We start from the raw sequence: 13,340 nt of genomic DNA, 5'->3' as shown, positions 1-13,340 counted from the left end.
TCGCACTTAAGAAGTTGAAGCTCCTTAACAATGCATATTATCTCATGAGCCTGCTCCAATACAGGACGGTTTTCAACCATCTTGTAATCGTGGAACTGCTCTATAATATACATCTCGCTCCTGGCATCGGCTGCCCCGAACTTAGATTCGAGCGCCTCCCACAAGTCCTTGGCGACATGCACATGTAAATATGCGTCGACCAGTTTATCTCTGATCACGCTAAGAACTGCTCCGAGGAACACAACGGTGGCCTCCTTGAACGCCTGCTCCTGTTCAGGAGTAATCGTTCCCGTGGAGACACCGGTGACCCAGAACACGTTCATAGCCGTGAGCCATAAAGTGGTCTTAGTCTGCCAACACTTAAAATATGAACCGGTAAACTTATCCAGTTTCAGTGCAGCGGCAAAGCCACTTGTCGAAAAATTCCTACACATATTAGGTTTTTGGATTTGTTGAGTAAATAGGCAATTTCTCGATTATATTAATCCACGAGTAAATCACTAGCATGGCATTGACACAAATAAACACATACTGATATTCAGTCAAGCTAGCACATACTACGCTAATTGCAGAAAGATCTATGTATAACGCTAGCATGGCTAAAACAGAAAAACAGTAGGAGCGGGATAAACGAGTTATACGCTCCAGTAGGCCATGCAGAGGCCGCGGCTTTGGTGGCAGCAGTGGCGTCCTCGGCAGCCTTCTTGTCGGCTTCAGTTTTCTCGGCGGCGGCACGTTCGGCGTCGGTGGACATGGTGATGATGAAGGCGACGCAGACGTAGAGGAAGTAGACGATCGAAAGCGAGCAGTCGCGTAATCACTGCCCAAAAACCTATTCGCCCCTCACCCCGTACAGGAACCAGAAGGGCTTGGTTTCGGAAACCTGCTCTCCCGCCGACCGTGTACGCGGCGGACGGGATGGAGTCACCGGCGGCAGCAGCAACAAGGGAACGACGATGGGCGTGAGCGTGGAGCAGATGTGATCTTTTTGTGGCGGCCAGGGTTAGGAGACACCACACACTTATATAGGCGCAGCCGCGTGGAGAGACTTGGGCTCGACCCACGTCCGAGGCCGTGACAGCCCATGATCCGACGTCTTAGATCGTGGTCCAGCTGTCAGAGAACTCTCCGTTAGTGACTGACAAAAATAAGCGCGTAAGTGTGAGCTCGGCTCGGCTCAATCCCACGGCGCGGCGCGCGGCGGCAGAGGAGTGCGCGAGGGCCTCTTTTCTTCTCAAGATCCAATAGCATGTAGAAGAGAAACCCTTATAAGGAGGTCCAACTCCTCTTCCACTTCCGAGAGGGCCTAGAGCCCATCTCAAATTTCAGCAGCAGATGCCCCTAAAAAACTAAGCATATGTCAGCAAATTTCCGTCCCGGTAGGGGGTAACCCGAGGTGGGGAGGGGTAGTGGAGTCCATTTCGACAATTGGGGCGGCAGACGGAAGGTAGGATGGCTACTGGCGGTTAGCTTTAGCAGCGAGGAGAGCTTACCAAGAGAAAGAGGGGGGTCGGGAAGGAGGAGAGAGAAAGCATGGAGAGTGACCTCTCTTGGATTAAATTTGGACTAGTGGGGGTTAGTTTTGGGGGACAACTAAGTTTTCAAGGGAGTGAACGTAGGAAGGGTACCTAGGGCTAGTTCCCTATACATTTTTTGTTAGAGCATGGTTAATAATATAGCCAACAATCGGCTATAAGAAGTTGTCATGTCATCTAGAGCCAACCTAATAGCCGGCTTGCACAATATTAAGTTTTTAATTGGTACCACTTTACTAATAGTTGGTCCATCTTACAATCTCACAAAGTGTCTAAAGTCTCGTGCTATAGCCGACTCTTATTCTACAACCCGCTTTTCTTCTCCCTTCTCTTCTCCCTCCTCCAACTAAGTAAGATATAATATTTTTAGTGCTTATAGCTTGCTTATGTCACCTTATTGTACTTGCTCTTAGGGATTAAAGATTTTTAGGGGACCGCTAGAGGGGTTATTTGTGTTTGCTCTCCCTTTCCGTTGCCTGCTAGCTTTATCTGCAGGAAAATTAGAAGTTCGCAGTGCACCTAAACCATGGTCGTGGATGCAAAAATACCCAACAATGTTGGCCTAAAATATTTCCATCATAATTCCGGAGGGCTTGCAAACATTTTTTTGTTGGAACTAAGGACATGCATCCTTTTTTTGAGGGCGTGCATCCTTGGGGAAGAGAACTTGAAATATTTTGTGCGGCTTTGCAAAAATCAAATTGAAACTTTAGGCTTAAAATGGATCCACGGTCTAGTCTCACATCGGGAAACAAGTTATCATACATAATTACATCTTTGATATTTTTTTTTACATTGTTTACTTCTCTGATCTTGTTGGTACCAGCGCAACCAACTCTTTCACGTTCAAGGTTTTCCCTCTTCGTTTCCGTTGTGTAAGCCTTGCCCCTGATAGCCTCGTTTCTCGGTCAAGCCTGGCAACCAACTCCTTTAGTCTTGGAGTACTAGTTTTCTCGATGCCATAATGAAAGGGAGAAATCTCTACTCCTAAAGGGGAAATTGGTAGCTTCCCATTCATGATTTTTGTTGCGCCTCATCTCCGACCACCATCTATTTCAACTTGTTTATTTTTGCCTCACCTCCCATAACCATTTTCACTGGCTTCTTCTCCCTCTCATTAAAAAAAACAAATACCATTAAATGGGAGAACTTGTTTTGTGATTCCTTTCGGAGGTATTGATTCAATTAATTCACATAAATAATAAGTAACTAGAAATTCAGAAATCACGCCATATATGTGAAATCACTTTCCTAAAAGACAAGCATAATATGTTTCTTGATAACCTTATAAAACAAAATAATATATTTCTCAATAACAAGTCGCTAATCGTGTGCACATATTAAATGACAACCACAACTTTCCTAATACAACAAAAAATAACATTTCTTTTTTCTTATCTGATGGAGGAGTTCAATATCAGTGTACGCATATGTGCGCCTCTGCGGAGGGACGTCGTGGCCGGGCCTGATGCCGCCTCGATGATCGAGAATGCCAGGTCATGCAGCATGGCGGCGAGGATGGACACACTGACAGGCGGGTCGTCGGACCGCACATACATGTATTTGTGGACGCGGTCATGTTATATTTCTTCTCAATCATATACAGAGAGCCAGCTAGGCTACATTAAATCAAATATGTACATTTAAATGTCAAGATTTTCGCTAAGAAAATGTGTCCTACAATACTAGGTTGGCCTTGCATAAATGAATCCACAACAAATCTCTACTCCTAAAAGGTAGAGTTAGTAACTTCCCCTGCACGGTTTTTTTTTCCGCCTCAACTCTCACCACCATCTATTTTGTCTTGTTTATTTTCACCTTACTTCCCATCATCACCTTTCATTGGTTTTTTCTGCATCTCAAAAACCAAATCCCGTTAAAGGGAGATCTTGTTTCATTCTTGCTATGGTAGGTACTGATTCAATTAAATCACGTAAATAATAAGTAATTAAGAATTCAGAAATCACACCATATATGCATGTGAGATCACCTCCCAAAAAGACAGACATAATATTTTTTCTTGATAACCTTCAAAGCAAGATCATATATTTCTTAATAACAAATCGTTAGTCCCGTGCACATATTAAATGACAACACAATATTCCTAATACAACAAAAAATAATGCATCCCTTTTCTTATCTAATGGAGGAGTTCAAGATGGGCGTACACATTCGCGCCAATGCGGAGGGTCGCTATGCGCGACACCATGGAGGACGTCGTGGCTGGGCCTAACGCCAGGTCGATGCTCCAGAATGCCAGGGCGTGGAGCACAGTGTCGAGTGGCGGCAGGCGGGTTGTCTGACCGCACGTGGCCTTCGTGGACGCGGTCATTTCGTATTTCTTCTTAGTCATACAGAGAGCCGGATAGGTTACATTCTTAAATCAAGTGTGTCCATTTAAATGACAAGAAATTTCATAAGGAAATGTGTACTGCAATACTCGATAGGCCTTGTAGAAATGAATCCACAACAAAAGCGACTTTACCACAAGTCGCAGTTGAACAATATAAGACGCATGTCAAATGTGTAATTCTCTATTATCAAAGGGAATACTTACGTAATCATCGTTCATAGCAGTCGCAAATGCAAAAATAATTTGGAAATCGAGCAATGAATCAAACTAAATCAAACCATTAATGTAATTAATTAGGTCCATTTAAATACGATTTCCCCATACCGAATCAATTTGAAAACCTAGTCATTAATGCATTTAGAAGTAATGGTTTTTCCCAAATAGGCAGATAATTAATTTAATTGGTCGACAATTAATTTGGGCATGCAAGGAATACGGTAGGCAATGAATTATTTGTGTAATTAATTAATGAAGCAAACAATTAATTGTGTTAAATCATTTAGAAAGCGCTCGCGTGCATGGACGGTCAACAATCTCTCAGTGACATGGCTGAGCACCACTTGCCAACATATGCAATGGCCACCATGAGCTCGCGACATGGGCGACCAAGCATTCACCCAGATGGATGACGACCACGCTCTGCAAGATGTCCACACGCTAACGGTTGTCAAAACGTTCACGGGCGAAGAAATCATGACACTACATTGGTTCATGCTATAGTAGAATGGAAGAGTGCTTCAAGAATAAGAAGGAAAAATAAATTAAAGCGGCCAAATGGTCCATGGTGTTGGAGAAATAAAGAGTGTTCCAGAAAATAAAGCGAGAAAAGAAAGAAATTTTATTCGAGGAAATAAGTATGATCAAGAACTAAAGCTGGTGAGGAAGGAGGACTAAGAAGATGAGGCAGCGCAGACGTGGTGCTAGTTGGCGCCAACAACACTGGTTGGCGAAGAGGATAGGAGAAGAATGTGTAGCCGAGGAAGGCAGCACACTCATACATCATGATACAAAATTGCAGAATTCAATGGACATATAATGTCATTTCATCATGACATTGACATGCTGAAATGAAGGTGTTGCACACTCTAAATAGATGCCAGATATGAGAAATGGGATAAAAATATTGGCACGTGTTGCGACACAACTAGAAACCCTAGAAAAGATGACAATTTACTACATGCATTTGTAAAGTTGAATGGACCTTTGAATATGATCTCTATAGTTACTTATTGTTTTGTTTCAATAGTATGTGTTAGTTTAACCCACTCTATTAGTATATTGTAAATATGAAAAAAAAATCATTTGTGTTACAATGCATGGCGAAAGTGAGGTAGACGTCATCCGATTTTAAAGAAGTGGTCCAGCGAGAGATGTCTCGTTACGGCGAGAAAAGCCAGCAGCAAGGGGAAGGTTCGACAGAAAAATGGAAGGATGCATTGTACGGTGGGGTTTTTGTGTTGGGCCCAAACATGGCGAATAATCCGGGAAACCATATTTCTCCCCATGTATGGTCTGGATTTGGGGAGGCTATTGGGCGCCCATTTGATATCCGAACACACCTCACTGGTAGAAAAAGGGCATGTTGTCCCGGTTCGTAAGGGCCTTTTGTCCCGGTTCTGGAACCGGGACTAAAGGGTCGATACTAATGCCCTGTCCCTTTAGTCCCGGTTCAATCCAGAACCGGGACAGATGGGCCTCCACGTGGCCTGTGCGCGGAGCCCAGGCAGGAGACCCTTTGGTCCCGGTTGGTGGCACCAACCGGGACCAATAGGCATCCACGCGTCAGCATTTCTGTGGCTGGGGTTTTTGTTTTTTTTTTGAAGGGGGGGGGTTGGGGAGGGGTAATTTAGGTGTTTCATATATTGTGTTAGCTAGCTATAATTAATAGAGAGAAGTGTCCTCTCTTATGTTCGTGCTTGGTAGACGCTACGTACTATACATACATATAGAGAGGACTAGACACGCTAGCTAGCTAGTAAGCAAACGAAGGAAACAGAAGATCGTCATGAACATATATGCATACAGAAAGAAGTGATATCGACCACCTCTCCTTCTCCGAGAGATTGGTCGAACAACAAGTTCTCGTATATCTATCCGACACTACCGGCTACATATATACAATAATTATCTCTTAGAAATATAATCATACGGACTCAGGGTCCACATAGTATTCTCCGACTTCAGGGATCACGTGGTCAAGAAAGAATGCCGCCAATTCCTCTTGAATTGCTCGCATGCGAGCTGGTGCTAGGAGTTCATCCCGTTTTCGAAACATCTAATTTAAAGAAGGGGGTCAATACATATATATATATGAATGAATGAAACTCAACACAAATGATGGTAATAAAATAAAATTGTGAATGTTGTTATTTACGTACTTCATATTGTTCGTCAGTGTAGCCCCGCTCACAGGTCGTGTGGCGGATGGACTCGCAAACGTAGTATCCACAGAAATCATTCCCTTGTTCCTGCCACAACCACTTTACAATAAATAGAGGTCAATCAAACTGATAAGCAAGAATGCCAAATGGTATTGATGAAACTAGCGCTTGAATGACTAGTAGATGCGCGGAACATGCTACTATAGTACTTACTTTCGGGTGTCTAAATTGCAGCTCCTTCGGCATTCCCGGAGCTTTTCTGGTGAATTTTCTCCAAACCCTGCCGGACAAAGAAAACAATTACTTGATATATCAGGAAATGAACAAAATTGTTGATATGGTGAATAATGATCGATTTAACTTACTTCTCGAGTATTTGAGTCATGTCTGCATAGTCCTGTGGATCTTTTCGTCTTGAGTCTAAGACGGTTACTAGTCCCTACTCAAGCTTAATCTCTAGGAGAATATAGTGGAAAATGCACACGCATGAATAACTCATCAATTACATTACTATAACCTTGACTAATATATAAGGGAAACCGAATACGCACAAGACAGTAACACTCACTTGAAGTTGTAAGGAAAGAGTATTATATCTTTGTTTTCATTTATTACGAATGATCGTAGAAAGTTGGCCTCGGTAGCTGCGGCATGAAATTTAACCTCAGTTGCATCTATGAGATATGTGTTAATGAACCCAATATCACCGACTTGTCTTTTCTTCAAGTCGGCGATCTTCAATCTGCATAATATAGTGAGGATGATTATAAATACATGCAATGAAAGAGCTGAGCTATATAGAGAGACTTAATGACAGAAGTAGTATTACTTACAGATAGTAGCAGGTGACCGTTGTTTTATCGAGGCCCAATTGATTGAAAAACTGATAGAACTCCTCAAATGGAACAGGCAACAGTTCAATTCCAACGAGGTCATGCTCCTTTTTAACTTTCACATACAAAGTACTCCTCCCCCCAGAGTCTCTACAGATTTTCAAGTATAAATCATGCAATCTTCGCATCATTGTTGATAGAGATCTTTCATCTTTGACGAGAGGCTTCCCGTACTCGTATCTTTGTATCTGCACCTCCATGCGTTCATAATGTACATCGTCGGCAGGTAATCTGCAAAATTGCTATAACCGGGCACCATCCTCGGATCATTAGCGACATTGTGGCTAGGCACCTTGAGCGGGGGGCACGATTGCTTCGCTTGTTCGCCGAGCTGGGAAATTTGTTTCCCAGCTCGTCGTTCTTTTAGCCTTTGATCATTGGCAGTACTTCCCGACCGCTCCGCTTCGGCAAATTCCTTTCCAATAATGCGCTCATAGTTTCCTTTCGGCGGAGACTTGGGTGGTTTTGTCAGGGCAGCCAGAGTGCGCTTCGCTTTCACCGGATCTACCTTCTCCTCCAGAAGTGGATGTCTCTTTGCTTTCAACCCTTGAAACCAGTCATCCACTTTGGTTCGTGCGATCTCGGCGTTCTCCTCTGGGGTCCTCTCGTATGGTAACTTCTCTGGAGTCTTCAGAGAAGGACCGAATCTGTATGTCCTCCCGCCTCTGGCTGTACTGCTAGACGCCGGCTGAGCAGATGGAGCGGTTGTCTTCTTTACTTGCTTACGAGGCGGAGGAGAAGGACTACGATGCGCCGGAGCAGCCGGAGCGGCGGCAGGTCTCTTCCGCCCTTGCTGACGAGGCGGAGAAGGAGGAGGCTGGCTGCTCGGGCGCGTCGGCGCAGGCGGAGAAGGAGGCGGAGTGTCGCCACGCACTGGAGAAGGAGTCGGTCGAGTGCCCTGATCGTCACTCGCCGGAGGAGGAGGAGGTGGAGGAGGTGGAGTGCCATGACTCGCCGGAGAAGGAGGCGGTGGAGGAGGCGGACTGCCCTGACTTGCCGGAGGAGGAGGAGGAGGCGGAGGCGTCTAGTTCGGAAGGTTGATGAGGTCCTTCCGCCATAGGCATGGAGTCTTCAGAGCAGACCCCAGCCTAGTCTCCCCTTCACCGGTAGGGTGGTCAAGCTGGAGGTCCTCAAATCCCTTCGTTATTTCATCCACCAACACCCTAGCATATCCTTCTGGAATCGGCCGGCAGTGAAAAATTGCGCCGTGTTCAGTAGGATAAACAGAGCCAACAGCCGCCTTGACCTTCAAATTCATCCATTGCGTCATAAGGTGGCAATTTTGAGACTCTGTGATAGCATCCACGGGATAGCTGGCAGGAGCCGTCAAGGCATGCTCCGGCTGAAGCAGCTCGGTGGAAGCCACGCTGCTTCTCCACTGAGCTGGCGGGGTAGCTTCGGGGGAAGCTTCGGCAGTATGTTTGCTGCGATTTGCTTCTCGTTCCTCTATCGCTTGTACCCTTGCTTGCAGCGCCTGCATTTGGGTCTGCCGCACTTTTTTCCTCCTCTCATGGGATTTGTAACCGCCAGCATCCGGAAACCCAACCTTCCATGGAATGGAGCCTGGCGTGCCTCGTGTCCATCCAGGGTGCTCAGGATTCCCGAGGGCCATTGTGAGCTCGTCGTTCTCTCTGTCTGGAAAGAACGTCCCTTGTTGCGCTGCTTCGATATACTGTTGAAGCTTCCTGACTGGTATGTCCAGTTGATCGTTCTTCCAAATGCACTTCCCTGTTACAGGGTCCAAGGTTCCACCAGCCCCGAAGAACCAAGTCCGGCAACGGTCTGGCCAGTTAATTGTCTCTGGTTCGATCCCTTTATCAATCCGATCATTCTCAGTCTTGGCCCACTTAGGCCGGGCTACGAGGTAGCCACCTGACCCCGTGCGATGATGATGCTTCTTCTTCGCAGCATTTTGCTTGTTTGTCGCCGACATCTTCTTACTCTTTTCCGATGTCTTGTGGGCCACAAATGCGGGCCAGTGATCTCTGATCTTCTCATATCTGCCCTTGAATTCTGGTGTCTCATTATTTTCGACAAACTTATTCAGCTCTTTCTTCCACCTCCTAAATAGTTCTGCCATCCTCTTAAGAGCAAAAGACTTGATTAATTGCTCTTTAACTGGGTTCTCTGGATTATCCTCTGGCGGTAGGGTGAAATTTGACTTCAGCTCAGTCCAAAGATCATTTTTCTGCATATCATTGACATAAGACACCTCAGGGTCTTCTGTAGCCGGCTTAAACCATTGCTGGATGCTGATCGGGATCTTGTCCCTAACCAGAACCCCGCACTGAGCAACAAATGTGTTCTTTGTTCGGATGGGTTCAATCGGTTGGCCGTCGGGCGCGATTGCTATGATCTCAAACCTTTCATCCGAGCTCAACTTTTTCTTCGGGCCTCGTCTCTTTACCGAAGTTGTGCTCGATCCGAAGGGCTAGAAAAAAGAACAAAGACTTAATTAATATGTGTACATACCAAAAAAATGAATGCATAAATTAGCTAGTCAGCACAGGCTTAACTAATATATATACCTGGCCGGACTCGGTTCGGTCAACGGAGCCGTCATCACGGTCTCCTTCTTGCACCGGCATTGGGTCACCGGAGCCGTCCTCATGTTCTTCTTCTTGCACCGGCATTAGGTCACCATAGCCAGCTTCTTCACCCTCTCCTTCCAGACCATCGGTGTCATTGAGAAACAATGAGACGGCATCACTTCCTTCTGCGATTATGTCCCTCAACAACACTTCTTTTGCTTCGTCTCGGGCGGTGTCCATAGTTTCTACAAATATTTACAACTGGCAATTATTATTCAAACATGACAGATGGATATATTAGTGCCAAACGTAGAACTAGCTACCTAATCATAGTAAGGAATCATATATATTAATTAGTGGCCTCGATGCTGCTTCTCTAGGGTTTGGGGTGGCGTCGACAACGCTTCAAGGGTTTGGGGTGGCCTCGAGAATGCTTCAAGGAGGGGGTAATATCGACCCCACCCACGTGTTGAAGCTATCGGGAGGGGGTATATCGACAACGACGACACTACATCTATGTCCCTCAACGACCCTCGTTCCCGATAAAAAAAGAGGAAGAAGAAGAAAAAAAAGAGGAGAAGAAAGAATAGAGGAGAAGAACTCCTCTATTATTTCTTCTCCTCTTTTTTTTTTCTTCTTCCTCTTCTTTTTTTATCCTCTTCTTCCTCTCATGTTCGAGAGGATCGCCGAGGGGTCGGGAGGTTGCCTAGTGTCAAAGGATTCAAAAAAACCATGTCTTCATCATTAGGCGAAAGTAACAGGTGCATGATGGTACGAAGCTCTCCAAAGTTATTTTGGAACGAAGTCCTAGATAGGATAATTCGCTTTTTGGTACAAAGTTCAGCAAGAACCTTCCAAATATCGTTATTTGGAAGGCCTTTGCTGAAATTCATACAAAAAGGCAAATTATCCTATCCGGGACACCATTCCAAAATAACTTTGGAGGACTTCGTCATGCCCTGGTTACTTCCGGCTAATGATGAAGCCATGGATTTCTTCAATACTTTGACACTAGGAAATCTCTCTCGACCCCTCGCCAATCCTCGACCCCTCGAACCCTCGACGACCCTCGAACCCTCGACCCATCGGCGATCCTCTTCTTCCTCTCATGTTTGAGAGGATCACCGAGGGGTCGGGAGGTTGCCTAGTGTCAAAGGATTCAACAAAACCATGTCTTCATCATTAGGCGAAAGTAACAGGTGCATGATGGTACGAAGCTCTCCAAAGTTATTTTGGAACGGAGTCCTAGATAGGATAATTCGCTTTTTGGTACAAAGTTCAGCAAGAACCTTCCAAATATCGTTATTTGGAAGGCCTTTGCTGAAATTCATACAAAAAGGCAAATTATCCTATCCGGGACACCATTCCAAAATAAGTTTGGAGGACTTCATCATACCCTGGTTACTTCCGGCTAATGATGAAGCCATGGATTTCTTCAATACTTTGACACTAGGAAACCTCTCTCAACCCCTCAGCGATCCTCGACCCCTCAAACCCTCGACGACCCTGGAACCCTCGACCCCTCGGCGATCCTCTTCTTCCTCTCATGTTCGAGAGGATCATCGAGGGGTCGAGATGGTTGCCTAGTGTCAAAGGATTCAACAAAACCATGTCTTCATCATTAGGCGAAAGTAACAGGTGCATGATGGTACGAAGCTCTCCAAAGTTATTTTGGAATGGAGTCCTAGATAGGATAATTCGCTTTTTGGTACAAAGTTCAGCAAGAACCTTCCAAATATCGTTATTTGGAAGGCCTTTGCTGAAACTCATGCAAAAAGGCAAATTATCCTATCCGGGACACCATTCCAAAATAACTTTGGAGGACTTCGTCATGCCCTGGTTACTTCCGGCTAATGATGAAGCCATGGATTTCTTCAATACTTTGACACTAGGAAACCTCTCTCGACCCCTCAGCGATCCTCGACCCCTCGAACCATCGACGACCCTGGAACCCTCGACCCCTCGGCGATCCTCTTCTTCCTCTCATGTTCGAGAGGATCGCCGAGCGGTCGGGAGGTTGCCTAGTGTCAAAGGATTCAACAAAACCATGTCTTCATCATTAGGCGAAAGTAACAGGTGCATGATGTTACGAAGCTCTCTAAAGTTATTTTGGAACGGAGTCCTAGATAGGATAATTCGCTTTTTGGTACAAAGTTCAGCAAGAACCTTCCAAATATCGTTATTTGGAAGGCCTTTGCTGAAATTCATACAAAAAGGCAAATTATCCTATCCGGGACACCATTCCAAAATAACTTTGGAGGACTTCGTCATGCCCTGGTTACTTCCGGCTAATGATGAAGCCATGGATTTCTACAATACTTTGAAACTAGGAAACCTCTCTCGACCCCTCGGCGATCCTCGACCCCTCGACCCCTCGACGACCCTGGAACCCTCGACCCCTCGGTGATGCTCTTCTTCCTCTCATGTTCGAGTGGATCACCGAGCGGTCGGGATGTTGCCTAGTGTCAAAGGATTCAACAAAACCATGTCTTCATCATTAGGCGAAAGTAACAAGTGCATGATGGTACGAAGCTCTCCAAAGTTATTTTGGAACGGAGTCCTAGATAGGATAATTCGCTTTTTGGTACAAAGTTCAGCAAGAACCTTCCAAATATCGTTATTTGGAAGGCCTTTGCTGAAATTCATACAAAAAGGCAAATTATCCTATCCGGGACACCATTCCAAAATAACTTTGGAGGACTTCGTCATGCCCTCGTAACTTCCGGCTAATGATGAAGCCACGGATTTCTTCAATACTTTGACACTAGGAAACCTCTCTCGACCCCTCAGTGATCCTCGACCCCACGAACCCTCGATGACCCTGGAACCCTCGACCCCTCGGAGATCCTCTTCTTCCTCTCATGTTCGAGAGGATCGCCGAGGGGTCGGGAGGTTGCCTAGTGTCAAAGGATTCGACAAAACCATGTCTTCATCATTAGGCGAATGTAACAGGTGCATGATGGTACGAAGCTCTCCAAAGTTATTTTGGAACGGAGTCCTAGATAGGATAATTCGCTTTTTGGTACAAAGTTCAGCAAGAACCTTCCAAATATCGTTATTTGGAAGGCCTTTGCTGAAATTCATACAAAAAGGCAAATTATCCTATCCGGGACACCATTCCAAAATAACTTTGGAGGACTTCGTCATGCCCTGGTTACTTCCGGCTAATGATGAAGCCATGGATTTCTACAATACTTTGACACTAGGAAACCTCTCTCGACCCCTCGGCGATCCTCGACCCCTCGACCCCTCGACGACCCTGGAACCCTCGACCCCTCGGTGATCCTCTTCTTCCTCTCATGTTCGAGTGGATCACCGAGCGGTCAGGATGTTGCCTAGTGTCAAAGGATTCAACAAAACCATGTCTTCATCATTAGGCGAAAGTAACAAGTGCATGATGGTACGAAGCTCTCCAAAGTTATTTTGGAACGGAGTCCTAGATAGGATAATTCGCTTTTTGGTACAAAGTTCAGCAAGAACCTTCCAAATATCGTTATTTGGAAGGCCTTTGCTGAAATTCATACAAAAAGGCAAATTATCCTATCCGGGACACCATTCCAAAATAACTTTGGAGGACTTCGTCATGCCCTCGTAACTTCCGGCTAATGATGAAGCCACGGATTTCTTCAATACTTTGACACTAGGAA

The sequence above is a fragment of the Triticum dicoccoides genome, chromosome 7A (genome assembly GCF_002162155.2).
Source record: "Triticum dicoccoides isolate Atlit2015 ecotype Zavitan chromosome 7A, WEW_v2.0, whole genome shotgun sequence".
Taxonomy (NCBI): Eukaryota; Viridiplantae; Streptophyta; class Magnoliopsida; order Poales; family Poaceae; genus Triticum; species Triticum dicoccoides.
This window is presented reverse-complemented; position numbering follows the sequence as displayed.